This window comes from Rhipicephalus sanguineus, unplaced genomic scaffold (assembly GCF_013339695.2).
Source record: "Rhipicephalus sanguineus isolate Rsan-2018 unplaced genomic scaffold, BIME_Rsan_1.4 Seq365, whole genome shotgun sequence".
NCBI classification, from domain to species: Eukaryota; Metazoa; Arthropoda; class Arachnida; order Ixodida; family Ixodidae; genus Rhipicephalus; species Rhipicephalus sanguineus.
This window is the reverse complement of record NW_023615108.1, coordinates 73,061-81,642: the sequence shown is the minus strand read 5'-3', so window position 1 is coordinate 81,642 and position 8,582 is coordinate 73,061. Positions and strand designations below refer to the sequence as shown.

The 8,582-nt window shown below is 44.3% G+C and overlaps 1 pseudogene; it reads right to left on the bottom strand.

Annotated features, from left to right (window-relative positions):
- Positions 1-729: 729 nt before the first annotated feature.
- Positions 730-8,582, bottom strand: part of LOC119377140 (major facilitator superfamily domain-containing protein 10-like) — a 29,655-nt pseudogene continuing 21,802 nt past the window's right edge.

Sequence of the window (8,582 nt, the reverse complement as noted above, 5' to 3'; positions counted from 1 at the left end):
TTTACTTTCGGGTGAACAAATTAGTGTGGTCCAATTAAAAATACTCATTAAAACTGCTGGTACTTAAAGTACACAATGTACTCAAGGGATTTAGCCTAGGCTTTGCCTTACTTAAATACTTCTGCTAAACACTTGCAAGGAAGCCAAAGAGGTACATTTGAGCTTGGACTCGTATGGAGATCACAGGGAGAGAAGATGACGAAGAGATTAAAGGCAGCGCTCAGAGGGAATGATGCTTTGCCTGGTTTCTTCCTTAGAATGATGAAGCCGACAAAAAAACCAAGTCATGAGATACAAGCCGTGTGTCCTCGTGGACCCTTGACATTCCAGGTCCTTCCTGCCAAGAAATGCCATATGTTTCCCTCATCTGGGAACAGCTTCCCGGATTCCTTGGTGATTGCAGTGCAGGATTAGACTAGTGCCACAGTACCACGTCACACCAAGACAACGCACAGGCTTGTCTTGCCTGGGAATGCCGTATACGAATTTCATGGCATGGATCTCTTACTCAGGGCTTTAAGATCTGAGCTGCTACGTTCACACTCTCTTCGTCATTATTCCAGCTGTCGCGAGTGCTGCAGCCATGGTATTCTTAGCAAACACCACCCCTGGCTCCTCAGGTGGCTCCCTAGATAGCCTCACAGATGTCATGCAGGTCATCATCTCACTAGAATATGCTGCTTTAGCAACCTCTGGGTTCACATGTGCAACCTCACTATTGCTGGCTCTTCAAAGACTATTGGAGTTCCACAGCTTCAAGGATGCCGCTGCTTTTAGGGTGAGGACATCTAACCTGCTCAGTGCTGTCCAGACCACAATGGCCCATTGCAATAAACTAACTTTGTGGTGCTGCCAAAGCATGGCACGAGTATACAAGGGTATGAGGCAACGATGCAGGCATGAATGAATTTTGGTGCTAATAGTTCCTTTCGGCTGGATTTCTCATACTTCTGGCAAGTCGGACCAGACCTCTACCATGAACTGGGCTCGTTAGGGTCACCACCTCAACTACAGCTCTACCCTGCAGCCCCTTGACAGGGAGTGCATGGACTGTCCCGCCATAAGACTTAGCCACAGGCTACGTTCTCTGCTGCAGGTCTCGACCTCTGTGTCAGTGCCTGGCACAAGAGCATTACCAGAGGCCAAGACCACCACACAGGCACAGAAGTTGACGACATGGCACCCAAGCTTGCCATCACTTGGGTGCATGAATACACTGGCTCCTCTTGTACTTTATACCACTCCAGGCACCTGACCTGTCTCCAGATATCAGCAACAGGATGCTGCCTCCACGGTCAGAGCCACCTCTGTGGACTCCACAGCATTCATTGGCCAAATGCGCAAACGTCTGCCCTCTCCGAGCAGAAAGGTGAGCAACACAGCTAAGGTTATTGTCATGGAAGACCTGCTCATGCAGCCAAACCCCATTGCTATTAGTATGGCTTATGACCAGGAAAGCTCAGCTGCACACAATACTTTGTCAAGGCCTGCCAGTTCGAGCACAAGGACAGAAGACGATGAGGAAAGTAAATGTGGCTCCAAGAGGGAAAGGTGATTTGCGTAGTTTCTTAAAGCATGTTAAATAAGGGCAGTTATTTTTTCTGACATGAAGAATGGTTACAGAAGTCTTCAAATGAAAGCATACCTCACCTACTTGGGAAGAGAAAAGATTTACTTAAATTGAAAGAAATCAATTATTTGCGTGATTTTATCTGACGAATGAACAATCTGATTATGAAGCCATAATGCAGTGAGAAATTCTGGATTAGCTCTGACCACAGTGAACTTTCTTAACATGCACCCAGTCAGTGTTTCTGGATCGCAATGCAGCCACCACAGTCAAAAGGGAAAGAAGTGTGCACAGATGACAAGAGTTGAACCTTGAACAATGAAAGTATGGATAAATGAAAACACAACAACTCCGACACAGCTTCTCACAATGTCAATGCCTAGTGGACACACCTTACCTAGACACTCATCTGCAGCTGTTGAAAATATCGTATGTGTTAATATTTTAGCAAAATTTTGAAATGTTTTCAAAGGTCGATGGGTGCAAATTTCAGAACACCCATGCAGTACTTAGTAAATATAGGTGCATGTTAAAGGGACTGACAACTGGCCAGAATGTGCAATTAGATCCAGGCAGAAATGGGAAGACTGTGAATTATGGGACAGAATCAAGCTTTCTTTTCATGATTTAAACAGGATTTGTAGCATTTTTAAATTGCATTTGAAAATCAGAAAAATCTGTATGTCGTGCTGCCTGGTTGACAAGCCTTGGAATTCCGCAAAGGAGTTGTTCGAATTGCTCTACTAGCCTGCTGTTGCTTAGGCACACCAAATTCGTGCTTAAAAATTAGTCTGTAGATAAGGAGCTGTCTCTGCGTTATTTCATGCTTATCACTAGGTAAAAGAAGTTGACACTGAGAAGCAGTACTGCCAGTGCGGTAACTAGTCGAGCTGAAAAGCTGCGATGCAACATCTTTGGGAAAATGTGCAGCGCGGCACGGACGATGGACAAGAAACGCACAACACGAGCGCCGACTCTCAACTGAAATTTATTTCGTGCACAAACATAAAACAAAATACTTAAACCACATGGTGATTGCCAGATAAACAAGAGAAGCGCGGGAACATGCCATTCAAAAATTCTGCGATGCAAGCGTGCAGCGTGCACACACATGCATAGTACCACAGTGCGCAAGCACGAACCACCGCAACACAGGCTTGATTGATAAGGCCTCACTTGTTCGCCGTCATGTAATCACGCAATGCAATTGACCACATTAACCACTCCAGGCAGGAAGAAGCTCACACCCATGCCATAAGCATCCCTGCAAGGCTTCCACTATATGCCTCAAATGCCCTCCCACCCGAGCAGAGTAATGCTGTAAAGAGCCTTTGCAGGATCCTTAAAGGGCCAGTAAACAGCCTCGAGGTACAAAAATTGTAATAAGATAAATATGCGCACTTTTGCTATGTGAACATGCTGCCGCAAGAATTTTGCAAGTACGTGCTATAATAAACTTGCTTAACACGTACTTGTGGGCTAGTTTGTTGATCATATTCACGATAAACGGCAGCACACACCGGGTTAAGACAGAAACACAAAACACGAAAAAAAGGACGACACAAGCGCTGATCTAATTTAGTGAATGTGCTATAATAAGGAAGTTACAGGGGTTAGAACATTCGTTTCAGCAGGTTTCAAATTTTCGCGTGGCCTCGCCACCTTCTCCGCCACAGTGAGAGGAAGGTGTAGGCCGTTGTCGTGACTTCGCCCTCTTCGCAATGTGACACGACGACAGCAATTGAAGTCATCGACAAGCTTGATCAATCGCAATGCGCTTCCGCTTGCTACGGCTCCTGGTTGTTTATTGTTTACATTGTCACACGTAGTGCTCACAATGCAGTGCTCAGAAGTGCGTGCTTGCTTTCCATGACGACAAGAGAAATGAGAGATGACGAGAGACAAACGTGGAGAACCACATGCGCCTCGTCTGAGCTACTGGAGATTCACCCTCTCTCCGCTCGATTTGCAGCCGACAACTGAACAACGCTTCCTCTACGTGTTTGCTCATGTCGAAGGCGAAGTGCGTGCAGGTGCCATGCAGTGCGAGGAATATACGCACGCCAACTGCGTGACCGAAACCGCATCACCGCAGGGCCAAGAACAAGGTGCAGTTTCATAGCGGTGGGTGGGAACAGGAACTGACATTAACTTGTTGAGACCTCGTTTAGACCAATCGACGAGCTCAGTGGTATGTGAAGTTGCCCATGGGCAAGTTTGTATCACTGCGCGTACGAGGGGGATTGGTCAGGCAAAGGAAAGAGGCGCGGGAATTGTTTTTCGAAATGAAGGGTCTGCGCGGCACGCAGCGTTGTAATATTCGGAAAATGTAATCACTGCAGCCTACTGTCAAATTGGCGAGCTTGTTGGGGGGTGTAAAAAAAAAATCGGAGCCTGTTTACTGGCCCTTTAACATCGTCATTCTACCTTCTGACAAGGGTAATGCCACTGCCATAATAAACAAAGGTGACTATGAAAGCAGAATGATCACCCTTCTTGAAGACAATGGCACATACGCTGACCTTAAATGGAATCCCACACTCAAAGTGGAAAGGATACACAGAAGTTTCTTATCGAAGTCTTCCAAGAAGTCTCTGCAATACTCGCTTCTCTGCCACTACGGTTTGGCGCCTGCCGAAGATTCATAAGCCGGGTGTCCCCATGCATCCGATTGTGGACTTCACACCCTCCCCCCTGTGCAAGCTTTCTGGCTACCTTCATTGTGTGTTGCACCTCTCATGGGAAAAGGCACACAATTCATCTGCAACTCCTGTGACTTCCTGCCTTGCATTACTGTGAAGCCACGTCAAAAGCCAACTTGTGCACTGAAATTTGCGTATAACCCACATCCTGACTTCAGCTCCGAATTTTCTGTATATTTTGTGCGTGTTACACACCAGAAAGTTCAGTAACTCCATGTGTGGCCAAATTCATCTCAGTTAGAGTTCGATGCAAAAGGTAATGCATACGCTTGCCAGGAGCAGAGGTCGAGTCAAAATCATCAGATCTTCCTAACTTTTGAGGTCTATACGTTAAATTTCGCTGCAACGAAATTTCGTGACAACTAACTTATTTGCAATCCCCGTCAATCGCGTTGTAGTAGAATGTGACTGTACTGTCATCTATCAGTGGTTTCAGTGATCCTAGTGCACTGTCATTGACATGACTCATAGTCCACACATGCGAATAATCAGAGGCCTTGTGCAACTGTCAACATTTCTTTTTTTTAACTTGATTATATTTAACATTTCATATACATCCACCTTCGGTACTGAGCAATTATACTAAATTAAATTTCGATGCCGAATTAAATACCTGGTGTCTGTTGGTGGGCACAGTGAACTGCTTCCAGATATTAAATGTTTCTACTTTAGTAAGTAAAGGCCTCCTTCTTTAGATATCTGCAAATTTCTAAAAGTTATAGGATGGACATGAAACCTTTATAAAACAACCAGAACTATTCCCCTTTACTACTCACTCAATTCACTTTAAACCAGAATAATAAATATTTGCACAAGCCTATTAGAGAGAGTGCTCAGGAAGGTGGATGGGCCCAATGCTCAGAGGCCTTCAAGAATTCAAAAGAATTCCGTACAACACCGCTGACTTGATAGGCTGTTGACTCAACAGTAAGCTGCCCACGTAGTGTGCAGAAGCACCTACATTGCTGCTCAATCAATAGACTGCCATTCAAAGGCCTTAAAAGGCTCTTTGTGACACCGGTATAAGGCAGCTTCTAGCACATTAAACAAATAAATCTGTTGCATGTCACAGATGATATCATGCAAATCACATTGCTTTAGCTGCTCTTGACCCCTAGTGGAAATAGACAAATGCTTCCTACATAGTTCTGAGGATGGTTGGAACCTTGTGCAGTAGAGGTACCATGCAGCCCCACTAACTTATCACTCACCTGTAGCTGACAGCAATGGCCCAAAGCACGAGCCAGAGCACCCAAAGACCGAAAGATACCCAGGATTGTTCCTTTTTGAGTTGGGGCGCCATATTTGGAGACTAGCGTCGTCAGGCATGGTACAACAGTCCCGGAAGCTGCATCAGTAGACAGCGCATTTATTTAATAAAAAGTAAGCATAAGCCAATGTCAAATATTATACAGGGGTGACAAATCAGGAAAAAAATGAAATTGTCAAACAAACAACAGTCAAACTGGACAGTCAAGAGTAGACAAATGACAGGCGTGCTCATGAGAACAACCCTCAAACACTGCCGTTTTCTCTCCATTACCATCACCTAATGCAATACCCGAGTTTGAAAGTTTAAGGTAAAAAACATTTCCGATAGCACCCTAAACTGCTGGCAGCAACAGCAGCACTGCATACATTTCACATCTCTCAGAAATGGTGTGTGCACTATGTGACATGCATCTCTCAGGCACAATGGTAATGTGGAAAACAGAATAAGAAATGGCAGCAGTGCCAAGCGCCGAATTGCATACTTTCAATGCAATCTATAACAAATTTCTAATCAAATTGAGAGCCCCTAGAGCAGTAGTTCCAAATGGGGGTCCGTGAAACGCATTACAGCGACCCCTTCCGATTTTTAGTATGCTTCACCGCGTGACACCTTTGCATTACGGCGGAGCTGCCCTATGTTTTTTCTTCCATGAGATGGCTGTAAAGCCATCTCATGGCAGCTTTCTACGAAATATGCATGTGAGCATACTTTTTCTAGGCTTGCATATTTGAAGAGCAAACATAGCTAGAAACAGATTCAATGTGGCTGCAGAATGCACAACTTATTCACAAGCTGTTGAGATTGAATTGGCATAGCACTTTAGTTTGACCATTCTTTGCCAGGGAGAAATAAAAGGGGCCTATTTCACACTTCACACTGCATGGTGTGTTAAGTTATGACCCCCCCCCCTTCCTCTCACTGCAAGGGGTCACTCATCGCTTTCACCGGTCCACAAACGGTCCCCGAAACACCCATGGTTGAGAACCACTGCCCTAGACCCATGTCTAAAAATTGTCTAAATGTCTAAAAAGGCCCATGTCTAAAAATTCAAACGTCCTGTACTTCTGTACGAACACAAAGGCTATGTCTGGATACCTCTTTCTCTCTCTCCCCTTTAAAACAATCAAAGGGGCCCTGCAACACATTTTAAACATGGTCAGAAAATGCAGCCGATCTGTAGTCAAAGCCTGTGTGAACGTGTGAGCTGCATATCCCCTTAAGGTTCAACGTCCACATATGTGGACGCAACTGTTTTTTGCCAGTTCTTTGAACAGGCAAAAACAAGTTGTGGCGAAGACAGAGCAAGATACATTGCACATACAATGAATTGAACCTTCTGCATGACCACTGTGTCTTTTCTTAGCCTCAATGTGCTGCATATGACTGCAGCCAAACACTTTGGTGAAGACACTGCGATGTTCAACACCTCGGTCAACATGCCACGTTCCAAAACCAACATCAAGAGTATTATTTTTATTTGCTTTAAATGAATACAATTAAAAACAAATTGCATATTCATTTTGAGCCTACAATTTGATTCGTTTTATGTAAAAATAGAACATGAATGACTACATAATTAAATATTTAATTACATGCTAATTAGAATTAATTACTCAAACTGACACAAAACAGCATATTACTTCATCTTCTTTCTTGGAATGCAATATGGAGTACCTTAGAATTAGTTGCATGAATTTGACACATTTGGAAACAGTTGATTCATAATTCGCACCTGAAGGGGATACTCTAGGGAATTTACAATTATGTTTCAAAGACAACTATCTCAGCAAATTATGTCATCAAAAAGCGTGACTATGTTACTGAGGGCCCATTGGCTGATTTCAGCAGCCTTGTGCTGCATGGTAGTGTTGGTCGCCACAGAGTGCTGCCACATGCCGGCACTGCATTCTGCAGTGTGCTATAATTACACAGTGGCAGCACGCTCGTTGTGTCGAAAGGAGAGAAAAAGCACTCAAAGTGTGACAAATCCCTGTAACTCTGCTCGTACATGACAGATTCAAAAAAATTTTTGCGGCAAACGATTTGTGAGGCAATAATTTCTGATAGCGAGATCATTCGACAGTAGATTCTCAGTAATTCAAACTCTCAGCTAATTCAAGCAACTTAAAGGACCCCTGACACCAAAATTGAAACCTCGAGATCTTTGTGTTGTTTGACTTTCCTGTATACTGGGGCACATCTGACCGATTATTAGTGACGAACGTTGCCTGTAAGATATCTTAATTTGGTTTTAAAGTAAGCGTGAGTGCTCACTTGAGTTGGCTGCACCTTGCGACATCCTGGTATGACGTAGATAGAGGCCCCGCGTGACGTTCCACGAGTAAAGCAAGTATTGTGGACGTCACAGAAGGTTTGCAGGGTGCAAGTGCACAATACGACTGTTCCGCACCCCTCTCGCTCTGTTGTCGGGCTGCTCTGGAGGTAGTTTTCGTGAGGGGACACGCGCTTAACAGGTTTAACATATACCGAGGCACCCACATACTGATTTGAAAAGCGCGCTTTCAACGTCACCACAGCTTGAGTGCACGTGGTCTTTGACGCTCCCCCGCATGGGGCGCCAGTTTCTTGTGGTTTTTAGGCGGGCGTTTTGAAGTAATGCTAAAGTGGTCACAATCACTACGCTAGAATTAGTTGTACGATACGCTAGAGCATTCACGATTTAATTTAGAGATTACAAGACCCAAAGCTACAAATTACAGCAAAAAAGTCACCAACAAAAATTTTGCTGTCAGGGGTCCTTTAATGTTTTTCATTGGCCTGCTACGTTTGCAATGTATTTTAAAGCCACTTCATTCAATCTACTCCACTGTGTGAATTCGGCTAATTCATACTTTCCGCTTGTCCGTGCCTGAAAACATCTGCTGCTGTTGCCATTTCTAGCTGAACCTTGCGTTTTTGTATTACTGCCAGTGACAAATAAAGCTGACTGCCTGCCCAAAAAACAGCCAAACTAGCCAAACTGTGTGCACCAACAATCATGTATTGATTGAGTAAGAAGAAGAAAAAGAAAAAAAGA